The sequence below is a fragment of the Procambarus clarkii genome, chromosome 91 (assembly GCF_040958095.1).
Source record: "Procambarus clarkii isolate CNS0578487 chromosome 91, FALCON_Pclarkii_2.0, whole genome shotgun sequence".
In the NCBI taxonomy this organism is placed as follows: domain Eukaryota; kingdom Metazoa; phylum Arthropoda; class Malacostraca; order Decapoda; family Cambaridae; genus Procambarus; species Procambarus clarkii.
Genome location: NC_091240.1, coordinates 16,476,936 through 16,501,401, shown reverse-complemented (window position 1 = coordinate 16,501,401; position 24,466 = coordinate 16,476,936). Strand labels below are relative to the sequence as shown.

The 24,466-nt window shown below is 51.3% G+C and overlaps 1 protein-coding gene across 3 annotated transcripts in view; it reads left to right on the top strand.

Moving 5' to 3' along the window:
* Positions 1-24,466, top strand: part of PNPase (polyribonucleotide nucleotidyltransferase 1) — a 343,937-nt gene that overhangs the window by 88,784 nt on the left and 230,687 nt on the right. The gene's annotated exons all lie outside the window — the stretch shown is intronic.

The following is a 24,466-nucleotide window of genomic DNA, read 5'->3' as shown; positions in this document are numbered from 1 at the left end:
GGAAGCGAATTCGCAACCGAGACGGAACAAGTGGAATACAACAGGTAACAGTGAACAAACCGACTGCAATTTGCGAGTACAATAAGTTCATGAAAGGTGTGGACCACTTCGATCAAATGGTTAAATATTACCATTTTACCAGGAAAACTCACAAGTGGACCAAAAAGATTACCTTTTATTTCCTGCAAATGGCATTGCATAATGCCTATGTTTTGTACAAATACAACACAACTGATCGAAAAAAGCTAACATTGCTACAGTTCCACGAAGTGGCAATCTGGGCCCTATTGCACTGGGACACAGAGGAGTGGCCTAAAACAACATCATCATCTCAACACTTGCGGCACGCTCCAGACATAAATGATGACACAGCTCCTGCCAATGCTGACGCCATGCCAACTCCCGGACCATCTGGTGTGAGGCGGCCTTTGTTCACTACACCACCTCAAGATGAAGCAGACAACGAATCTGAACCCGACATGTCTGCCACACTGCCAGTTGACGAAACTGTTTTGTCAGATGAATCTGACTCTCCTGCAACTCCTGTTACACCTCCAGCGAGAGGACCTGGCCGCCCTATTGTTGATTCAGAAAATCGCATGAACTACAAACTGAAACATGAAATTTAAAGACTACCCAAACGTCTCAAGTGTCATGCATGTGCACGGTCCAGTAAAAGGAAGGACATGAACTATGGATGCAAGACCTGTGGTGTTGCACTCTGTGTTGTTCCCTGCTACACCAATTACCACCGGAAACAGGTGTATTGGGTGGTGAAGAAGTAACCACCCGCAACAGCTTCACTCCACCTACAAACCATCTGTTGAGCAACTTCAGGAATGAAGAACCTGAAGAAGGTGGAGAGAAGAACAAATGCTCAACTTACTGTTCCACAACCAGCCTTCCCTTGGTAAGTACACCTATTTGGTCCAAGTTTGTGTAGTATAATTTAGCTCATAGAACATTCTATTGCGAAAACATTGCCACAAAAATGAATGACATACATACAATAATAATATCAGAACAGTGAAATAAGTATAAACTTTCAAAGCAACGTTTCGCGCGTGTGTCGTCAGGTCACCGTTACCGGGTAACAGTGCGCCCACTTCCCACACTCTTGCGGGTGGGCCGGGACCATTATTCTATGATTATATTCATATCATCGTGTTGGGAATTTTATTGGGAGTCCATTGATACCAAAATTAAGGCTGTAGGACAATTGTAGAGGTGATAATAATCCCAAGAGTAAAAACATTTTGTTGCTGTTGAGCGCTCACGGCGACTCATCTTCGTAGTTATTTATTTCATGCTGGTATCTCTATAGCTTTTGTGACTTTTTTTACTGATGTTCTTCTAGAGAATTTTATTGCGAACACGTTGGTACCAAAATGAAATACGTAGCATGAAAACTAAGGTCAGAAAAGTAAAAAGAGTATACACATTTTTGTTTTTACGCTTAAGCGATAAAAACGCCGCGCGCACATACGGTTGGCTGAGTGACCTTCGCCGAGAGCACGAAAGTGTTAAAGGAATTGTTATTCATACCTATCTGTAAAGATATTTTGATTATTTCCTAGCCCCAACCACTGAATCTTATTTCTGGGAGGGCTCCCTCAGTAGTTCCCCAAGCATAAGCATTTGTACAGCTTTACTTAGCCTTAGGAAATTATACCAGGCATCTGAAACCCTCCCTGACCTACTGGGAGCCAGAATGTCTTTATTTATGTAAGGTTAGGTAAGCCTTCCATAAAGAGGATCAGAGAGTTTTGCAAAATGAAGAAAAAATCTACTGGAATGGCTTGGCTCTATAAAACAAGCAATTGCTTGAAGGAACTTAATAACCCAGAGATAAATAAGGTAAACAATCATTGTCATTGTGAAACTACCCTACTGTGATGTGTCTAACTTCTACCAGATGGTGGCCAAGGTTATCTCGTGTTCCAGCTAGCCATGCAACTCACTGAATCATTTGGTATACACCTTTATGCACTGGCTCTTTCAGAACATACCCTCTATACTTAATGCTGATTGGTGCTGGCCAGCCATAGAATGTGTCACGGTGTGTGATTAACCACTGAGATGCGCCGAGTTTATTGTGACATTCCCCCTGTGTACATGAAATCAAGTGTTCCGATAAAAATCTCTTTTGTTTGTAAAAGGAAAATTCCCTTCCCTGGACATGTCTATGTAAAAATAAATACCAAATTCCACTTACTTTGGCTGTGGGGACGTGGACAAGGTGCGCTGTGACGTCATCACAGGGTGGTCGCCCGGGCGTGAAGCTCCCAGAGGCACACAGTAATCTCAATAGTGTGATTCATCAAATGAACAAATCCACAAGGGCCGTGATGAGGGTTCGAACTTACGCCCAGGATGATCCCAGACGCTGCCTGCCAGAGGCGGGCGTATGGGAAATTCAGGCACCACGAGTTGTCACAAATATATTTTAAATTATTTGTTCTATGTATTTCCAATGTGGTTTTATTTGTATTTTATCATATATGAAGCATATTTATGTCCTTTACAATTTGTATACAGTAGAACGTTCATAATGTTCCATGGAACTCTGATTCATGTGTCAGTAATGTGTCCACAATAAATGTTTATTGTTGCAATATTACCTGTTAAAAATTCATTAAATTTACAATATGTACAGTTTCACACACTACACAGTAACACACTGTATTACACACTCAGTACTTTGGAAGTGAGTAATAATCAACAAAGTAGTCCATGGTGCACACCGCGAATTTGCTCTCGTTACACCAAGTACAGATAGATTTTTGCTTCCTGTTTTTTCGTTCTGTGTGCTTGCAAATAGCGCACTCACGTCCACCCTTGGCTTTAGTACATGTAGGTGGTATGTAGCCAAGCTTGTAAAGCATAAGGTAGTCCTGAAAAGATTATAGGAAAAAATCAATTAGTAAGGTAGTCGGTGTTTGAGGTAATTTGGGGAGCTGGTGACTGAGCGGACAGAACACTGGACGCGTGATCCTGTGGACCCGGGTTCGATCCCGGGCGCCAGCGAGAAACAATGGGCAGAGTTTCTTTCACCCTGATGCCCCTGTTACCTAGCAGTAAATAGGTACCTGGGAGTTAGTCAGCTGTCACAGGCTGCTTCCTGGAGGTGGAGGCCTGGTCGAGGACCGGGCCACTGGGACACTAAAAGCCCCGAAATCATCTCAAGATAGTCTTGAAAAGATCGCTTTGTAAGTTCTCTGACTGGAAGAGATTCAGTCTTCTCGGATAGTGTCAGTCAATCTGGAAGAGATTCAGCCATTCTGAAAGAGCTTCAGCTATTCTTGAAAATATCTTTGGAAAACACCACCATGAAAGCCACTAATCACATCCACTAACAGCATAGATGTAGCCACATTTATGCTACTTGTATCAGATGCATCATCACTGAACCCAGAAAATGATTCATCTATGTATCATCTACAGAGCACCACTTGGTTTTCGAATCCCTTGGGGATGAGACCTGTCAGTTATCATGTAAGTTCGTAAACGAGAAATGGATCAAAATGGAGAGAGAAAAAATTAAAAAAGAAATCTAAGGGAAAAAATTGACAGGTTGATAGCATAAATGCGACAGTACATGTATTTTGTTTGCACTCACCAATTAGAGAAGTCCTGATCCACTTCTCCCTCAGGAGAGACAGGACCAAAGAGCCAGAGCTCAACCCTACAAGCACAACTAAGTGAGTACACCCTCACTGCTGCTGCCCTTCCTTCCCCAAAGTGGCTAGCTTAGTAGATTGCCAGCCAGAGAATCTCCATCTAATACAATAACGCATTCATGAAATAAGTATTTTTCTGGGGGGAGCCCCTACGGCTCCCTGGAGATTACTAGGCCGATATGCTAATTTCAGACTTTGGCATCAGTCATGTGTATGGAGTTCTTATGGGCCTACCAGGGACCACGAGCCAGAACCTGGCCCCCTCTAGAGAGGCACGGGGAGCAATGGCCTATAGAAACCCCATGTAATTGGAAGCATTCTATGTCTGCCATCGACCGGGTTAGGCACCCAGAAAGGTAGGCGTCCCAAAACAAACCCCTATTCTGGTGAAAATTGCAACCAAAAGCCGAAGGTCCTTGTAAGTACTGCCCTTGGAGCTTGGGGTTACCTTCCACAAGTTACTCGGGGTCTGCCTCTGTGTGTCCCTTTTACTGCTCGGTTTCTCGGCCGCTCTTTGGGTACTTGGGGGTTTTGTCTCCCCTAGTTTACCTTAGGGTAAGAGGCAGTTTTTGCACTGGTAGGGGCGCAGGGTACTGTGCAGCTAGTTGTCATCTATCACAGCGGTTGGCTCTGTTCCTTGGGGGTACGTTGTCCTCTTGCGGGGTTTTGTTTTCTTTTTGCCTTGGTGGGGGGTTCTGCCCTATTTGCCACTGGTGTTTGGCCTCCCCCTGATACTTGGTGGTGTCCCCTGCTTGGTCCCCGTAAGTGTACACGTCCCTGGGGTTCAGCTTTCGACAGTTTGTTTGGTAGTTTTGGGCGCCGGTTAGCAGTACCCTGCCTGGGTTTACCCGAGCGCAAGTACTCTTCAAGTAAAGGCTCAGGACCCTGGGAATCCCCTAGGGGATGCGTGGGTCCAATTGATGTCACCCCGGGGTCCCCCCCCCTCGCTTCGTGCGAGTTTGAGGGTTGTTCGGTCCCCTTGTCTCAGGCGACCCTCAATGTTTTTGCCTCCGTCACGCAGCCTGTTGGGTCAGTGACATTTTTGACCCTGAGTCCTGTGAGTATTGTTGCTTGCTGGTGACTCAATTTACCCACTCTATGGATGATCATCTTCGGGTACAGGCTGCACAGGCATTGCATTCTAGGTTTCTAGCTCACCCGGATGACCCGTGGCTGCCCCGTTTTGCTTATAGGGACTGGACTTGGGGGTGGGGGTCGCTTCGACCCTGGTTCAGTCCACACCTCCTGGTCCTTCCCCTCCTGTTGTTTGTTCTGGTGCCCCTCCCCTGCTTCCAACCCCAAAACGTCTGAAGGTTTCGGAGTCGGGGCATGGGTTAGTTGGTCTTGAGACTCAAGCAGCCTTGGGGATGCCCCTTCCGGTTTGGCGACAGAGGCATTCGAGTTTCCTCCCCCTGGCCGAAGCCTCTGGGTCTGACCAGTGGGCCTCATTCTATCAGGCTTTTATGGCTGCGCCGGCCTTGTCTAGTGGGGTTGGTACTTGGGGGGAGGACTCGGCCCCGGGTCCTGCTGGAGAGGACCCTGGGGCTGGGGAGGGGCTGACTTAGGCCCCGCTCTACCCCGCCTGGGTTTTTCTACCCTCTGAGCGGGGCTTACTGTTGCAAGGAGTGGGGTTTTCTATTCCCCCCTCTGCGTATAAGTTGGACTTGGTGTCTGCCCCTTCCCTGGTTCGGTTCCGTGTTCCCCCCGGGTGCTTCGGTTCCGTCTTTCTGGAGGTTTTCGGCTTATCGCATCCAACCTGTTGCGGTGCGGGCAGCCCTTGCGGCAAACCTCCTGCGTGACCCGGATTATGCCTCGGCAATGGATCCCTCGGCTTTCAGGTTTGGGACTTCGTTCCCTTTCTGGCTTCTTTAGAAGGTTCTGGATTCGTCCTGGCTGGCGGATTGTCCTGTCTTTGCCTTGGAGGCTTGGCACTCCTTCTGCCGTTCCCGCACGCTTGAGTGGCGGGAAGCTTCGACGGTGCTTCAGGTTTTCATGGGGAGCGATCTTGAGCACCTCAACGAGTGCTTGTTTACTCCAGCCATTTCCCGGGATTTTGGTGTCGTTCAGCTCCATGTGCAGGTTCCCTCTTTTTTGGTGGCGCAGGTGGCGGAGGACTTGGGCTTTCGGGGCCTTTTGGTTGCGGCCTTGCGCTTCTTTTCTCTCCTGGAGCTGTCACTATGTATAGGAGCATACACCTGTACATAGTGCGTGCTTGTGTGTACATATAATAATGAACATTGTGATTACATAATATAATGGCGTAATGGAAAACATTTGTGTGCGCATGTGTATACTCAATGTATGCAACATTTATTGACAATGACTATGATGTAACAGTATCCACTCGATTTAACGGCCTATATGGGGCTGTACCCTGGTCGTTATTTCCAGAGCTCCGGTATTTCCGAAGTTAAGTGTCTTTTCTGTGGGGAGCCCCTACGGCTCCCTGGAGCTTATCGAGCTAATGTATGTTATATTAGACCGGGACATTAGCTAATTAGTTCAGACCTACCAGGGACCAGCGCCAGAACCTGGCCCCTTCAGAGAGGTTTCAGGGAGCAATGGCCCTGGAAAACCCCTTGTGGTTGGGGTTTTCCTTATCTGCCATCGACTGGGGTTAGGCACCCAGAAAGGTAGGCATAACAAAACAAACCCCACATGGTAAAAACTAAAACAAAAACCGAACATAGAGGTAGAAACTCCCTACAATCACAAGCAAACAAGCAAACATCACACTTTACTGCCGCGCCGATCGTCCGCGCAGCCCTCCCCGCCCCGGACCTACCGTGCCGGCTGCCAAGCTCCAGTTCGTTCGCTAATGTCAACCGGGATTGACGCTTCTCTGGCCTCAGTTTCCTAGGCGGTGTTTCCCTTGTGTGGCGTTCACTGCCGTGTGTTGTGTTGTGTTGTGCGGTGGCCAGGAGTACTTCATCAGTGCCGGGGCTGCATGTGCTTAGTGGCTGACTTTCCTAAGCGCCCTGTGAGTACTGCCCTTGCGTAACAGGGTTATCTTCCCTGGTGCGTTCGGGAACCATTCCCGTAGAGGTTCTTGCTGCTCGGCATTTGCCTCGCCCTTGGGGCCAGCTGGGGCTTGGGGCCCTTGTTTGGCCCTGGGTAGGGATTGGTATTGTGCTGGTTAGGGCGTCAAGGTGTTGCGCAGCCTGCCACCTAAGCGGCGGCCGGTTTCTGTTGCCTCTGGAGACGGTGTACTTTTGCAGGGTTTTTCTTTTGTTTTTAATTTTTCATGCCTGGTGGGGGTCTGCCTAAGGTGGTTGATTTTGTTGTAATGTGGTCCTCAGGTTACATTTTTCTATCTAAAACCACCCCTAGATCCTTTTCTTTATCAGAATTCTTTAAAGATTTCTCACATAATTTATAGGTTGTGTGGGGTCTGTGTTCTCCAATTCCACATTCCATAACATAGCATTTATTCACATTAAATTCCATTTGCCAAGTGTTGCTCCATATACTTATTTTGTCCAGGTCTTCTTGAAGGGCATGACAATCATCTAAGTTTCTTATCTTCCCTATTATCTTAGCATCATCAGCAAACATGTTCATGTAATTGTGTATTCCCACTGGTAGATCGTTTATGTAGACAATGAACATTACCGGTGCAAGAACTGAACCCTGAGGTACTCCACTCGTGACATTCCTCCAATCCGATACCTTGCCTCTGATTATGGCCCTCATTTTTCTGTCAATTAGGAAATTTTTCATCCATGTTAGTAGCTTACCTGTCACTCCTCCAATATGTTCCAGTTTCCAGAACAACCTCTTATGGGGAACTCTGTCGAAAGCCTTTTTAGGTCCAGATAGATGCAGTCAACCCAACCATCTCTTTCCTGTAAAATCTCTGTGGCTCGATCATAAAAACTGAACAAGTTCGTTACACAGGATCTTCCAGATCGAAAACCATACTGTCTGTCTGATATTATGTCGTTTTCCTCCAAGTGTTCTACCCATTTAGTTTTAATTATTTTTTCCAATATTTTGACTATTACACTTGTCAATGATACAGGTCTATAATTAAGGGGGTCTTCCCTGTTTCCACTTTTGTAGATTGGAACTATGTTAGCCTTTTTCCACACATCAGCTACAGCTCCTGTACATAGTGATGCCTGAAAAATCAGTTGAAGTGGAATGCTGAGCTCAGGTGCACATTCTCTCAGAACCCATGGTGAAACTACATCTGGACCAACTGATGGATTAAAACGATTCTTCGCGGCAGGGGATCGTATTCCAGGGACCTCCCCGAAACGCTACGTGTACTAGTGGCTGTACAAGAATGTAACAACTCTTGTATATATCTCAAAAAAAAAAAAAACTGGTTTGTTCTTACTTAGCTCCTTGAGCATTTTTTCCACTTCGTCTCTAGACACACCTATGTGCTCTATGTTGTTCTCTGGAATTCTTATTGTATCTGGTTCCCTAAAGATTTCATTTTGTACAAACACACTTTGGAACTTTTCGTTTAGTGTTTCACACATTTCCTTTTCATCTTCCGTGAATCTATTTCCCATTTTCAACCTCTGAATATTATCCTTTACCTGCAATTTGTTGTTTATGAATTTATAGAATAGACCTGGTTCTGTTTTACATTTGTCTGCAATCCCTTTTTCAAAATTTCTTTCTGCCTCTCTCCTCACTGCCGTGTAGTTGTTTCTCGCATCTTTGTATCGCTGGTATGTTTGGGGGTTTGGCCTCTTCCTGTATTGATTCCATTTTTGTGTCTTTTGGTCTCTAGCCCTCTCGCAATTTCTATTGAACCAATCCTGTTTCCTAGTTCTGCATCTCTGTTTTGGTATAAATTTTTTTGTGCCTTTATCATATATTTCACAAAACTTGACATACATCTCATTCACTTCCTTGCCTAGCATCAAGTCTGTCCAATTATACTCACTAAAAAATTTTCTAAGGTCACCATAATGTCCTCTCCTGAAGTCTGGTTTTTCAACTGCTTCAACCTCCTTATTTTCTTCCAGCTTATAACGCATTGCATACTTTATTCCCAAAAAGACATGGTCACTTTTACCCAAGGGAGGAAGGTACTGAATGTCAAATATCTCTTCCTCCTTCCTGGTAAATATCAAATCTAGCATGGAGGGAACGTCCCCTTCCCTCATCCTCGTAGCTTGTTTAACATGTTGATACAAGAATGTTTCCAGGATGAGGTCTACAAATTTACAGGTCCAAAAATCTTCTGTTTTAGCTTCATATGCTTCCCAGTCTATGGATTTCAAGTTGAAGTCACCGACTATCAACAGTCGTGATCTATCGTTATCCGCTCTCGCTATAATCTCTCTCATTATTGTTATAAGACCTTCACGTTTACTATCTAGCTCCTCCTTTGACCTTGTGCTGCTTGGCGGTGGACTATATGCATTTATGATTATTAGTTTATCAATCTCATGGCAGATCTCTAGTACTATTATGTCAACTTCTTGTGGATTGGCAGTCATTATTTCCTTCACCTTTAGGTGTTCTTTCACCAGCACAGCAACGCCACCGCCTTTCCTAATTTTTCTGTCCTGTCTCCAAATTGAGTAGCCCCTTGGGAATATGACCTCATTTAAAATAACATCTTCAAGTTTTGTCTCCGTGAGTGCAACAATGTCTGGTGTCTGCAGCTGTATTACATCACTTAACTCCAGTATCTTCAATCTTACTCCATCTATGTTGGTGTATGCAATCTTCAGGAACTTGTTCCCCCTATTCATATTTTTCACTCCCCCTCTCTCTAATGATTTTGTTGGTTTGCCTTCATGTTTACTGGTTTGCCTTTATTACTTTACTGGTCTGCCTACCCCTATCACTTTGTAGAAAAAAGAATTGATTTCTTCTTCATTCCTGTTCTCATTTAAACGTTTTGCCTCGGTGAGGTTCAGTTTCTCTCTATCTTCTTTTGAAAGATCTCGTCTTAACGACCACACTTTCCCATCCTCATCACTTTGTAATTTTCTAGCATTCCTTAGTACTTCTTCCATCTGTTTGGCACCATTTAGGGTGATCCTCAAAGGTCGATCTTTCCCTTTTACATATCTGCCTATTCTCCTGTAGTCGCAGACATTCTCTATGGTTGTAAGACCTTCCATGAGGCCAACAATTTTATCTACTACTTTAGCTTCTTCTACAGCTCTTTCTGACCTAGATGTTATCGCCTTTTCTTTGCAGCCAAAAATGATCAGGGACTTACTCCGATCAACTGTGTTTTGCACCAATTTCGGGTTAGATGCCAATTCTTTTCTCACTTCCAGCCTAATGTTTGTTTTATCTTGGTTGCTGCAGTGTTTGGCTTCCTTTACTGCTTCTTCAGTTTTTTCCTTCTCCTTGGCCACTTGTGCATAGGTGAGTTGCATATCTTTCTTGCACTGTTATATTCCCTGTGTAACTTCCTCCATCTGTGCTGACAAAAGCTGTTTGTCCTGTTGAATTTCCTTACCTAACCTATTGTAGTCATTTATGTTTACATTTACTTTAACATCTTCCAAAGCCATTTTTAAGAGTTTATTTTCTTCTTCCATGGCTTTGCAATTTTTTTTCCAATTGAATCTTATCCTTGTGCAAGTCTTTCACTGAACCCTCAAGACATACAACTTTGCTATTTAAATGGCCATTGCTTTCTTTCAATTTACTAATTATTTCTACATGAGAGGTCACTATAGTATCTAATTTTACCAACTTGTTGTATAGACTGGTTATATCAATGCTTTCTTCACTGAATCCAACAAAATCAAACTCTGTTTTGAATTTCCTCTTGCCGGCAGCCATCTTGAATGTTCTTCTCTGCACTGGAAACACTAGGGGCAACTTTTTCTCATCCAATTTTTCACTTCCTTTGGCACATTCCTGTTATCTCACCTATTTTTCAAAAGCACTATACCTTTATGTTCTCTGGGACACAACTCACTATCATCATCCTGTACTACAATACTTAGGATTGTTGAAATATGCTGGAGCTCCTCTTGTCTGCCTCTTGGGAAAGAACTTGGGATAAAAAGACACACACACACACACACACACACACTTGGGATAAAGTGTGTGTGTGTGCACATATGTATACGCACGTGTGTGTATCATATCTTGTGTGTTTGTGTATATGTATGTGTATATACATGATGTGTATATGTGTGTGTACTTTTTCTTTCGGAAGGGGTTCTGTTACCTTCTCTGTTGAAGGGGCGCTGGGGGAGCAGCTTGCTCTGTTGACTCTCGCATGGTCCCGCTGTTGGTGGGTGCTTTTGGTTGTCTTCCAGCTTCTGGTGGCGTCGGTGGACGGCTTCTCCCCCTTTGGGGGGGGGTTTCAGAGCTAGGGGGGTGGGCTTCTTCCCCTACGCTTCGTCATGTCATCTTAGTGGGTGCGTTGGACGTGGTCGATCCGCCCCATCCTTCTGGGGTTCCCGTCTGCTCTTTGCAGTCATGGGCCTTTCGCATCTGCAGTTCTTCTGGACTTCTTCAGTCTGCGGCCAACGGCCATACCATGTTGAGAACACCGCTTCTCGTCCGATCAGCGAAGTTGAGCATCACCCTGGATTTTATGCCCTCCTCGGAGAACTGTTGCCTCCTGTCCGGCTTCTGTTGGGGCTGGGTGCCTGGATGGTGGCCCTGGACCTCCAGGTCATTTCTTGGCACGTTCCTCTCCAGTTTTCTGGGACTGGCACAGTTGATGTTGGGGCTTCAGGCTTGCTGCTTTTGTTGCCTTCCCTATTTTGTAATGGGCACTTGGTATATATTTTTTTTTGCATCTTTACCAGATCTTAGTGCCCTGTCTGAGTCTGAGATTCGGTGTCTGGCCTACCTCGACGACTGGCTGGTGTGGGCTCCCAGTCAGTCCGCTTGTCTGCTCGCCAGGGGTGTGGTTCTTTCCAGATCGCCGGGTTTGGTTTCCTGGTGATCTGGAGGCCATTCCATCTGTTTCTGTCCCAGGTTCGGACCTGGGCCTCGTTTAGGGCTATTGGGCCACTCATTGTCTTTCCCTCCAGAAGTGTTACTGCGGCTGTGGTCCCACCTTCGGCTGTACATGAGGGGGGTCCCGGGTTGCTCAGCGGTTGCTTAAGCAGTTGTGCGGGAGTCTGAACTTCGACGTGCTGGTCTGCCTGCAGAGTTGGGTTTGGCTTCGGCGGCTCTTTGGTTCCTTCAGAGACTCCCCTTCCACCTCTTGCATTCGTTGGGTTCGTTCCTCCGGGGATCTTGTGTTGGTGCTGCATCACCAGCTTCCTCTTTGGGCTATCGGGGTTCCGTGCCTTGGCACCTCCCCGAGCCTTCGGTCGATGTGTTCACAGACAGGTCATCTCTCGGCTGGGGCTTTGTGACCAGTGCTCACTAGGTCGGCCGAGGTTGGTGGAGTCTGTCTGTCCGTCGGGCTCACAGCACGGTTCGGGAGTTCGTGGTTGTCTGGTTTGCGCTTCGGAGGGTTTGGATCACTCGCTGCTCTACCATTCAGCTCTGTTTGGACTGTTCTCTGGCAGTTCTTGCTGGAACCACATGGGTTTGGCTAACCGTGAGGTTCATGTCTGGGGTGTGTCCATTGTCCTGGCGGACAGCTGTCTCGGTTTATTCCTCTCTTTGTGGATTGGTCAGTCGTCGCCGACTCGTTTTGTTTGCTCTGTCGGATGTATGGACTCCTGGCCATGGACGTCTTCGAGTCGGCGTGGTCTAGGCGTCGCCCATTTTATGTGGTGCCCTTTCCCACCTGTGAGGCATTCACGGTGTAGGCTTTCCGGCAGGACTGGTCCTGTGTTGTCCGGTTGTGCTTCTTGCTGTTGCCTGCGTACCGTGTCTGGGGATGCGCTGTGGTTGATCCGGTTCCCCTCATTCCCTGTTTTGAGGGCTCGGGTCTTCCAGGTCGTCCACAGAGTTTTTCATTCTTCCAGCCTGCGGTCTGTCTTTGCGCCCGTGCTGCTCAGACGTTTGCAGCTTTTGCTGCTGTGTTGGCGACGTCTAGGGCTCATTTCGAGCGCAGGGATTTGAGGGTCGCACAGGTTCTTGGCCGCCCATTCTTTATGCGCATCTGCTCCTGTGCGTTCTTGTTGCCTTGGGTCGCAGGTTGCGACCTGTTGTCTCGGCTTTGCGCTGCAGAGTTTGTGGCGGCCGCCTCCTGGGTTAGCCCTTTCTTTTTCCTTCTCTTTGGGTATGAAGCTCCAGGGAGCCGTAGGGGCTCCCCACAGAAAACCAGCGTTGAATGTAATGAAACGCCATTTTCTGGGTGAGCCCCGGAGGCTCCTTGGCAACCCTCCCTGCCACCGGTCGGCAGTTTATTCATGTTGGTTGAAGCTTAGCCTCCGAACTGAAGCTTGGCAGCCGGCGCGGTAGGTCTGGGGCTCCCCCCTTCCCCTCTCGGGGCGGGGAAGGCTGTGCGGACGATCGTCGCGGCAGTAAAGTGTGATGTTTGCTTGTTTCCTTGTGATTGTAGGGAGTTTCTACCTCTCTGTTCGGTTTTTTGTTTTAGTGTTTTACCATGTGGGGTTTGTTTTGTTATGCCTACCTTTCTGCGTGCTTAACCCTGGTCGATGGCAGATAAGGAAAACCCCAATTACAAGGGGGTTTTCCAGGACCATTGCTCCCTGAAACCTCTCTGAAGGGGGCCAGGTTCTGGCGCTGATCCCTGGTAGGTCTGAACTCCTTAGCTAATGTCGCGGTCTAATATAACATACATTAGCCCGATAAGCTCCAGGGACCCTCCGGGGCTCACCCAGAAAATGGCGTTTCATTACATTCAACACTGGTTTTTTGGACGTATCTGCACAATCAAGGAACATTCGTGCACCATGTTGGCTCCAAATGCACTCATTGTGTCAGTGATGGCTGACTAGTGGGTGGATGGGCAGGCAGGTAGGGATGGAGAGGCTGAAATGTAGGCAGGAAGAGGCAGGCAGGCAGGCAGGCAGGCAGGCAGGCAGGCAGGCAGGCAGGCAGGCAGGCAGGCAGGAAGAGGCTAGGAGGGAGGGAGGCAGGCAGGCAGGAAGAGGCAGGGAGGCAGGCAGGCAGGCAGGCAGGCAGAGCTTGGGAGGGAGGCTGGGAGGTAGGCAAGGAGGGAGGCAGGCAGGCAGAGCTTGTGAGGGAGGCAGGGAGGGAGAGAATGGAGATGAATGGAGAGATAGGTGGATGGATTGATGGAGGGATGGAAGGATAGAGGGATGGAAGGATAGAGGGATGGAAGGAGGGAGGGATGGAAGGAGGGAGGGATGGAAGGAGGGAGGGAGGGAGGAAGAGATGGAGGGAGGGAGAGATGGAGGGAGGGAGGGAGGGAGAGATGGAGGGAGGGAGTGAGAGATGGTGGGAGGGAGGGAGAGATGGAAGGAGGGAGGGAGGGTGGGAGGGAGAGATGGTGGGAGGGAGGGAGAGATGGAAGGAGGGAGGGAGGGAGAGATGGAGGGAGGGTGGGATGGAAGGAAGGAGGGAGGGAGGGAGGGAGGGAGAGATGGTGGGAGGGAGGGTGGGATGGAAGGAGGGAGGGAGGGAGAGATGTAGGGAGGGAGAGATGGAGGAAGGGAGGGAGAGATGGAGGGAGGGAGGGAGAGATAATGGGAGGGATGGGTGTTGAGTTGAGCAGAGAGAGATTGAGAGAGAGAGAGAGTGTATGGATGTCGGGGGGGGGGGGGTTGTGGGGGAAGGGACCGGCTCACTGATAAGCCTAAACTCACTTGATCCAGTGAACCAGATGTTTCTTAAATAAATTCTGGATGTACATCATCATTTATATTTTTGGTTACAGATTTTGTTTAGTAATATTAGGATAATAAAAAGTTATAAAATACTTGTTTCATGAATGCTTTATTATATTAGATGGAGATTCTCCAGGCGGTTTCTGGCTGGCTGGCAATCTACTGAGCCATTTCCCAGAACGGTCTTGGGGGGGGGGGGGAAGGCAGGAAGTGAGGGGTGCGGGGGAGAGCAGGAGTGACGGAGGGGACGATAGAGGTAGGCGGCCTGCTTGCCATGTGAGGACCCCCTGATGCCAAAACTAACCCAATACCAACCTTCGGTAATATCGCCTGCCAGACCGGTATGTGAGGCTCTAGATACTGGTCTCCCAAACTGGTTGTTATTACCAGCAGATCGGTATAAGAGAAGCTGTTAAATTGAGTGGATACTGTATGTGCAACACAATTTGTGAATAATTTTGCTAATAAAATAGGCCTAGATACTGTAAATAATGACGCGAAAATAAATTCGTGGCAACTCTGGCTGCTTGAAGGCCGTGCGCGACGCCTCTGGGATGCACCCTGCACGAGCAATCATGCAGGGTGTGACGTCATCGGCCATATTGTCAGCTCAATTATGTCGTCGGTAAGTACAATTGAATTTTTTTCTGGGGGGATCCCCGTCGGCTCCCCGGAGCTTTCCCAGGCTGATATTCTAATGTCAGACTTTGGCATCAGTCATGTGTATGGAGTTCTTAGGCCTACCGGGGACCACGGTCAGAACCGGGCCCCCTTAGAAAGGCAAGGGGAGCAATGGCCTATAGAAACCCCCGTGTGGTTGGAAGCATTCTATGTCTGCCATCGACCGGAACAGGCACCCAGAAAGGTAAGCTCCTTGAAACAAACCCCTATTCTGGTTAAAATTGCTACCAACAGCCGAACTAGTGGATACAACTCACCAACAGAAAACAAGCAAACTAGTGTGACGTCACACGTCACCGTGCCGCTGTCTGCGCAGCTTTCCCCCCTCCCTGGGAGAGGAAAGGGGGAGCCCCAGACCCTCCACGCCGGCGATCCAACTGGCAGTTCTTAGGCTGGATGTCAAAATACGCGAAAAACGCCGCAGCTTCGGGGGTACCCCTTCCTGGGGGCGGTAGAGGCATTCGAGTCTTGTCTCCCGGCCGAAGCTTCTGGGTCTGACCAGTGGGCTCCCCTTCCTCCAGCTTCTACGGCTGCTCCGTTCTTGTCTTGTGGGGTCGGAGCTTGAGGAGAGGACTCGGCCCCGGGTCCAGTGGTGAAGGACCTCGAGGTTGGGGAGGGGCTGACTTGGAGGCCTTGGGCCCTGCTGGACCCCGCCTGGGTATTTCTTCCCTCTGAGCAGGGCTTATTGTTACAAGGTGTGGAGTTTTCTTTTCCCCCCTCTGCGTAAGAGTTGGATTTGGCGTCGGCCCCTCCCCGGGTTCGGTTTTGTGTTCCCCCAGGTACGTCGGTTCCGTCTTTCCGAAGGTTTTCGGCTTATCGCATCCAACCTGGTGTGGTGCAGGCGGCATGCAGCTTACCTCCTGCATGACCTGGATTATGCCTCGGAAATGGATCCGTCCGAGTTCAGGTTTGAGACTTCGTTCCCTTTCTGGCTCCGTTACGAGGTTCCGGAGTCTTCCTGGCTAGCGGACTGCCCCTTGTTTGTTCTGGATTCCTGGCATTCCTTCTGTCGTTCCCGCACGCTGGCGTGGCGGAAAGCTTCCACGGTGCTTCAAGTTTTCCTGGGGGCGATCTTGAGTACCTGAATGAGTGCTTGTTTTCCCCTGCCCTTCCCCGTGATGTGGGCGTTATTCAGCTCCATGTGCAGGTTCCCACCCTTTCGGCGGCGCTCATAGCGGAGGACTTGCGCGCCCGGGTCCTTTTGCCTTTGGCCTTGCGGTTCTTTTTCCTCCTGGAGCTGTCCTCGGATTGGCTCGTGGAGGATGTGAGGACGCTTGGGTCCGTCGCAGGGTCCGGCGCCTTATCCTCGGCAGCTCTTTCGTTGGCTGCCTTGTTGAAGCTGTTCACACCGATTTTGCGGGATGCGGTTTTCCTGTTTTATGCTTCCCGTCTCGCGTGTCGGCAGACGGTGCTGGGTTCCTCCGTGAAATCTGCTTGGGCTCTGACTCTTAGGCGTTCTTCGCCTTTTTGTTCTCTTCTGTTTGAGGAGTCGGCCATGGCGCAGTTTATTCAGGCTGCGTCGTCGGCTTGTCGTCCGATTACGAACTTGTTGGTTTTCCGGGGGTCCCGGGGTGGGTCTTCCCGGAAGGGTCGTGCTAGGGCTCGGAGTTTCTCTCGTCGTGGTAGGCCTCTGGTGTCAGGTTCGGGTTCGGCTCCTACTTCAGACCCCTCCCTCGTCTGGTCAGCACGGTGTTCGCTCTGTGCGGGATTCTGGGTCTCGTAAGGGTCGCCAGCCCTTTTGCGGTTTGCCCCATTGACAGAGCGATGGGGGGCGGCTTGCGCTGTTCACCCACGCCTGGTCCCACAATTCGTGGGCCTTTCGGGTTGTGTCTGTCAGCCTGCGGTGTCGTTGGGTGGCCTCCCCCCCCCTTGGGGGGTTCGTCGCTGGCAGGGCAGGTTTCTTCCCCTGCGCTCTGTCGGGTCGTCTTGGAGTGGGTTCGCTTGGGCGTCTTCGAAACGACGTCGTCCCTCAGATGGGTTTCCTGTCTGTTTCCGGTTCCGAAACGAGACTTAGCGGACCTGCGGTTCATTCTGGGCTTGTCCCGTCTGAACCCCTGGGTTCATTGCCCCTCCATTTGGATGACTACGCTGTCTCAGGTTTGGCTCCTCTTCGGCTCCTCTTGAAGCCGGGCGCTTGGATGGTGTCCCTGGACCTCCAGGACGTTTATTGGCATGTCCCGATTCATCCACGGTTCAGGGACTGGCTCGGTTTTGTTGTGGAGCGTCTGAGTTACTGCTTTCGTTGTCTCCCGTTCCAGGTGCCAGGTTCAAACCCGTTCGGGTTTGAACCTGGCACCTCGCGTGTTCACGCACCTTACACGGGTTGTGGTGGCCCGTTTGCATCTCCTAGGTGTTCGGGTGTTGGCCTACCTCGACGACTGGCTGGTTTGGGCTCCCATTCGGTCAGCTTGCTTTCTAGCCAGGGATTTGGTTCTTTCCCAGCTCGCCGGGTCCGGGTACTTGGTGAACTGGAGGAAGTCCCATCTGGTCTCCTCTCAGGTTCGGACTTGGCTGGGTCTCGTTTGGGACTCTCGGACCGCCTCCTTGTCTCTCCCTCCGAAGTCTCTCCTGCGGTCCCGCCTTTGTCTGTTTCTGATGGGCCCTCGGGTCACCCGGTGGTTGCTCGAGGGGCTGTGCGGGAGCCTGAACTTCGCGATGGTTTTCTACCCGCCGGGTCGGGTTCGGCTTCGTCGGCTGTTCTAGTTCCTTCGGGGTCACCCCTTCTGCCTCTCTCGTGACGCAGGGTTCGACCCACGGGAGCCTTGCATCGGTTACTGCGTCACCGGCTTCCTCTTTGGGTTTTTCGGGGTTCAGTGCCTTGGCGCCTACCAGAGCCCTCGGGCTCAATGTGTACACGGATGCGTCGTCTCTCGGCTGGGGCTTTGTGACCAGTGCTCACCTGGCCGGCCAAGAGCGTTGGGATCCATCCTTCCGTCGAGCTCACAGCACGGTGCGGGAGTTCGCAGCAGTGTGGTTTACTCTTTGGAGGATTCGGGTGGCCCGCGGATCGACGATTCGGCTCCATTCGGACTGCTCTTTGGTGGTTCATTGCCTGAACCGCGGGGGTTCGATGCGGTCCTTGTCTCTTTGAGGTTCGTCGCTTCGGGTGACTCGTCTGCTGAGTTCTTGGGGTTTGGCTCTCCTGGCGGTTCACGCACAGGGAGTGTCCAATGTCTTGGCCAACGCCCTTTCTCGCTTCGTTCCCCTCTCCACAGAGTGGACGGTCGACGACGAGTCCTTGCATTGGCTTTGCCAGACGTTCGGGCGCCCTGAGGTGGACCTCTTCGCGTCGGCGTGGTCGCGGCGTCTTCCCGTGTATGCGGCGCCCTTCCCCGATCGCAAGGCCGTCGGGGTCAATGCCTTTTGGTTAGACTGGTCAAGGTGGGGGGTTCCTGTACCTTTTTCCCCCAGTTCGGCTGTTGCTCCAGGTCCTGACTCGCTTGGAGACTTACCAGGGGAGAGTTGTCCTTCTGGCCCCTTGGTGCCCAGCCCAGCCTTGGTTTCAGGCACTGGTTGCTCGGTGTCCGAACCTGAGGGTTTTCCAGCTGCTCCGCCTCTTTCAGCAGATCGGGCCCGTACGTCACGTGGCTGGTTCGATCTTCTCCTCGAGTCTTCGCGTATGGGTTTTCTGGGGGGAGCCTTGTCGGCTCCCCGGAGCTTTACCAGGCTGATATGCTAATGTCAGACTTTGGCATCAGTCATGTGTATGGAGTTCTAAGGCCTACCGGGGACCACGGCCAGAACCTGGCCCCCTCAGAGAGGCAAGGGGAGCAATGGCCTATAGAAACCCCCGTGTGGTTGGAAGCATTCTATGTCTGTTATCGACCGGGTCAAGCATCCAGAAAGGTAAGCATTCCAAAACAAACCCCTATTCTGGTTAAAATTGCAACTTAAAAAGCCGAACTAGTGGATAGAACTCCCCAACAGAAAACAAGCAAACTAGTATGACGTCACACGTCACCGCTCCGCTGTCTGCGCAGCTCCCCCCTCCCCGGAAGGGGAAAGGGGGAGCCCCAGACCTCCCACGCCGGCTATCCACCTATCAGTTCTTCGGCTGATGCTATGGGCACCGGTTGTGTGCTCCGGCTCCAGTAGTTGTTTCAACACTGTACCTAGAGTGTGGTGTCTGTCTTCTAGGTGGTGCATGAGCCGGGTGTGAGTCTCCAGTACTCGGGCTGCATGCGCCTATGGTTCCCTTCCCTAGGTGCCCTGTAAGTACTGTCCTTGGGGCTTGGAGCCACCTTCCACAAGTTCCTTGGGTCCTGCCCCTGCTAGGCCATTTACTGCTTGGTTTTCGGCCGCTCTTTGTGTGCTCGGGTGTTTTGTCTCCCTTGTTCGCCTTAGGGTAAGGGGGCAGTTTTGCACTGGTGGGGCACAGGGTACTGTGCAGCTTGTCTTTACCAATCATGGCGGTCGGCTCTGTTCTGCTTGGGTACGCTGCCCTCTTGCGGGGTTTTCTTTTTCTTTTTGTTTATCTACCTGGTGGCGGGGGGGGGGGGGGGGGGTCTGCCTTCGTTCTTGCCCCTTGTGTCCCTTGTGTTCTGAATATTTTCTGGTGGTACCCCCTGCTAGGTCCCCATGAGTGTACACGTCTCGGGGGTTCAGCTCTTAGAAAGTTGTTTGGTAGCTTTGGACTCCGGTTAGCAGTACCCTGCCTGGGATTACCTGAGTGCGAGTCCTCTTATAGTAAACGCTAGGGACCCTCGGGAAACCCTGGAGGCGCGTGGGTCCGATATATGTGACCCCAGAGTCCCCCCCTCGCTTCCAGCGAGTTTTGAGGGTTGCTCTCACCCCTTGTCTCTGGGTGACTCTGTTTTGCCTCCGTCTGCTGCCTGTGGGGTCGGTGACACCTTCGACCCGGAGTCCTGCGAGTTTTGTTGCTCGTTGTGGCTCGGTTCCCCAGTTGTGCTGACTAAGCGGGTGTGGGCAGCAGGGGCGTTGCATTTTGCACCTTGGTGGTGGCAACGCTCTAGTTGTTTGCTCCCCGGGAGCCCTGGGGCTGCCCTGTTTTGGTTCGTGTTGGGACTTGGGGGTGTTGGTTGCTTCGGTTCCTTCCACTCCCCCTTGTCTTTCCCCTGGATCCCCCCTTCCTGCCTGCATCCAGGTTCCTTACCGCCTGTAGGATTGGGGCGGGGTTTGATGGTGTTGAGACTCGGGCAGTCTCGAGGAATTCCCCTTCCGGGGTAGTGACGGGGGCATTTGAGCCTGTTCCTCCAGCCATGTTGTAAGAGTCTGCTAGTGGGCTCCCTTCCTTAGTGTTTTCACAGCTGCTCCGGTTTTCTGGTACGGCTGGGGCTTTGGGGGGATGGCTCAGCCCCGGGGCCTGTCGTATAGGTTCCTGGGGCTGGGGATTGGCTGCCTTGGGGGCCTTGGCCCCGTAGAAACCCTGTAGGGGTTTTTCTCCCCCTCTAGGTGGGGCTTGTGGTTATGCGGAGTGGGCCTTTGAGTCGGTTGGTTCCGTCCTGTGGGTGGATGCTTCCCTCCCCCTTTTTGGGACGGTGTCTTCGTCATGTTTCCCCGTTCTTGGGGTTCTACGTGACTTCTGGTCTCTGGTGCGCCTGCGCCTTTGTGTTCCTTCGAGACTAGTGTTGGCTTCTGTGTTCTCGAGGGTTCGGGAAGGTTTTCGCTGCTTCCCGCATTATTGGAACGTCTGTCGACTCCTCGTTCAGGTCGCCGTTTTGGGCTACTTGTAGCCCAGTTGGGCTGCTTGTGGCCAGTGGCCCGGTTGGCTACTTGTGGCCATGTTGGGCTACTTGTGGCCATGTTGGGCTACTTGTGGCTCGGTTGGGCTACTTGTGGCCCGGTTGGGCTACTTGTGGCCCGGTTGGGCTACTTGTGGCCCGGTTGGGCTTCTTGTGGCCCGGTTGGGCTACTTGTGGCCCGGTTGGGCTACTTGTGGCCCGGTTGGGCTACTTGTGGCCCGGTTGGGCTACTTGTGGCCCGGTTGGGCTACTTGTGGCCCGGTTGGGCTACTTGTGGCCCGGTTGGGCTACTTGTGGCCCGGTTGGGCTACTTGTGGCCCGATTGGGCTACTTGTGGCCATGTTGGGCTACTTGTGGCCATGTTGGGCTACTTGTGGCCCGGTTGGGCTACTTGTGGCCCGGTTGGGCTACTTGTGGCCCGGTTGGGCTTCTTGTGGCCCGGTTGGGCTACTTGTGGCCCGGTTGGGTACCCTTTGGGCTCTGTCTTCACTTTGTTGGAAGGTTTTGTTGTTCCTGCTTCCTCTTTTGGCTCCTTTTCTAGTGCAGTAGTCCTGATTGGCGCCTTCCCGCAGAGCGGGTTGTGTGGTTCAGCCAGTGTGTCACGCGCATGTGCTGTGGAGTTTGTTTTGGTCTGGGTGGTGTGTTTCAGTGCTGGTGTTTGGCGCCCTTTTTTCTTGGGTGCTTCGCCTCTCGCTCTTCCTTGCTGCGGTATGTGCCCCTTTACTCTGGGGGTGTCCTGGTTTCCAGCTGTGGGGAGGACGCCGTGGTTTACCCTGTGTCATGGGTGTGGGCTGCCTCCTTCACCTCTACCCTGCTCTCCTGCGTGTCCGGCTCTGGCTTCTTCACCTGGCGGTGCTCCCAGGATCTTCTGGGCCCTGTTGGGTCGTGTCACGTTCGTGCCTCCATTCGACAGGTGAGTTTCTGCGGTCTGGCATCTTTTGGCTGGGCGCTGGATGCGGAGATGTTTATATACCTGTCTGTATTAAGGTATATTTCTGTACGACTGAGACCGTTCGCACACCAGTGACTGTCCCTTTTTCAACCCTTCCAGTCCCACTCATGTGCATGTCCAACCCATGCTAGAGTCATTCAGGGGACCCACCTTTTTTTCATGTTATGAGGTGTGTGGGTTGTGGTGCTGGTTATGTACTCACCTGGTAGGGCTCTCCTGGTTGTGCTTGCAGGGTTTGAGCTTTGGCTCTTGGGTCCCGCCTATATGGAAGAACTTGCGGGATAGTACCAGTGGAGTGCAGTGGTGCTATAGGCACAATCGGGGAACACTGTATAACCATCAGAGGTCTGCGGTTGTTACACGACCTACTTGCGAGCATACACCATATTGCCGGTAAATCCGTGGACTTCCAGGGCCCACTAGCCTGTTTTCGAATATAAGTTCCGGCCTATCTTGGTTTTGGGGGGTATGTGTGCCTGCAGGCCGCTCCAAGCGGCTGCCTGGTGGGCCACCCTCTGGCCAGTCTAGCCTAACCTCGGGCCGGGCTTGGGGTGTAAATGAGCTCCCAGTACCCCATCCAGCAGGTATCAAGCGGGCTTCTCTGCTGTCGGTCGCCTGGTTTGCAGGTTCCTGGGCCTGTTGGGTTCTGTCGTGTTTCCGTTGGCCCTGTCTGAGGTCTGCCTGCTCCGTTCTCTGCCTTTGCAGAAGCGAGTTGCTATTTACATGTTGCGGTGGTGCCTGTTGCTGCTGCTGCACGTATGCATTGGTTACGTGTTTCGCGGTGGTGTGTCCTTGTTCCTGTGTCCGGTTGTGGTGTGGCACTTTGCTGCTGTTTTGTGCCTAGGGTTTGTGTATGGGGATTTGCTTGTTGTTTTTCGTGGTCGGTTTCCACCGATTCCTTTCCTTGTGCGTTCCCTTGTTTCCTCCTCTGCCGCAGGGTCGTTCTGCGTGCGTTCTTTCAGCCTGTGTCCTGTGGTGTGCTTATTTGTCTCGGTCTGTTGCAGTTGTTCATACCCCTTAGTTCGGGTACTGTTTTCTGGCGGCAACCCTTCCACCTTCTTCGGTTTCCTAGCTTACCCTGCCGGTTGGCTTTTCGGGGTCTTGTGATGTCTCGCGTCAGACCCGTCATTTCTGAACTCCTGGCGGGCTTGCTTGCTTTGGGGAGTTTTTCTGTTCGGCAGACGTTTCATCTCCTTGTGCCGCCTGGGTTTCGGTGGTCATGCCCGAGATTTTCCCGCGGCTCCGCCTTTTCCTGGGCTCGGAGGGACCTTGTCGGGGCTGCTTACGTTCTGCCTCGCGGTCTCGCCTCCGGTTGGTGGTCGGGTGGCTTCGTGGTAGGTGTCCCACCTGCTTCCTTCTTTTTGACGGCAGTATGGGGTATTTTGGTGGTCCTTCCTTTTCCTGTCCCTTCTTAGGTGGCTGCACTTGTTAGCATCGGCTTGGTTTTCTGGTGGGGGTTGGGGGCCATCGTCTTGCCACATACTGTCGCCTCTTTTCATGCGGTGCTGGCGGAGCTGCTTTGGCTTGCTTTCGGTCTTGGTGTTGCTTCTGCACTGTTAGTAAGCTATCTCGTGCGTTGTTTCACCTCCGGCCTGTTCGTGCGCCGCTTGCACCGTCCTGGTCTCTGGTCAACATGCTCTGTCTTCTCCTCGGTTGGTAGTGCCCCTTCGGTTCCAGTTTGTTTTTTCGTCGGCTCTTTTTCCTTTTGGCATTTGCCTCTGGGGGTCGGGTCGCTGAGTTTTCTTGCTCTTTCGGTTTTAGCGTTTTGGTTGTTCGGTGGCAGCAGTCTCCATCTTTTCTGGCGAGGGGTGGGGCTGCTGCGTTCTGGAGGGATCCTTGGTTTGTTGGTGCTTGGTTGGTCGGGCTGGGGGTGTGTCGTATTTTGTTTTCAGTGACGGCCCTCCGCTGTTATTTGCGTGTCACGGCATCTGTGTCCGGGGTGCGTTTAGCATTGATCCGGTTCTGTTCTTCCCGGTTTGCGGGTGACGGTGTCCCGGGTTGTCCGCCGTGTTCTTGCGGCTAACCCGCTTGTGTTCTATCCCCATGCCCATGGCATTCGTGGCTTCGCTGCTCTCGCTGCTGTCTGAGCGACGTGTCCTTGCAGTTCTTCGGGCATGGATCTTTGGTGTTCGTATGGGGGCCTTGCTGCTCGTTGTTCTCGTGTTGTTCCCGGGCCTTTTCGGGGCTGTGGCGCCTTGGGTTGGTGTTTGCTGCCGGTTGTCTCGCTTCCGTGGGGGGTGCGTGGTGTCAGCCTCCCGGTTCTGTCCCTTTGACCTTCCTCTGTGGGTAGTTAGCTCCAGGGAGCTGATGGGGCTCCCCCCCAGAAAACCAACGTTGAATGTAATGAAACGCCATTTTCTGGGTGAGACCCGAAGGCTCCCCAGCAACCCTCCCTCATTCTGGTCAGTGGTTTTTCGTGTGTTTTGACATCCAGCTTCAGAACTGATGGGTGGATAGCCGGCATGGGAGGTCTGGGGCTCCCCCCTTCCCCCCTACCGGGGAGGGGGGAGCTGCGCAGACAGCGTCGCGGTGACGTGTGACATCATACTAGTTTGCTTGTTTTCTGTTGGAGAGTTCTATCCACTAGTTCGGCCACATACCCCTAAGAAAAAAGAGGAAGAGATGCAGATTGGAACGGGAACGTCGTTCCCTATATATGCGCAGAAAACGAATCGCGGGACAACTTGAGAGTCGCACCCTATCTCAAGAACGGCGAAGAAGGTTAGGTAGAGAAATAGAAACAATTGAACTCAAGCTACAAGAATCATACAAAACCCAGGAGAGGCA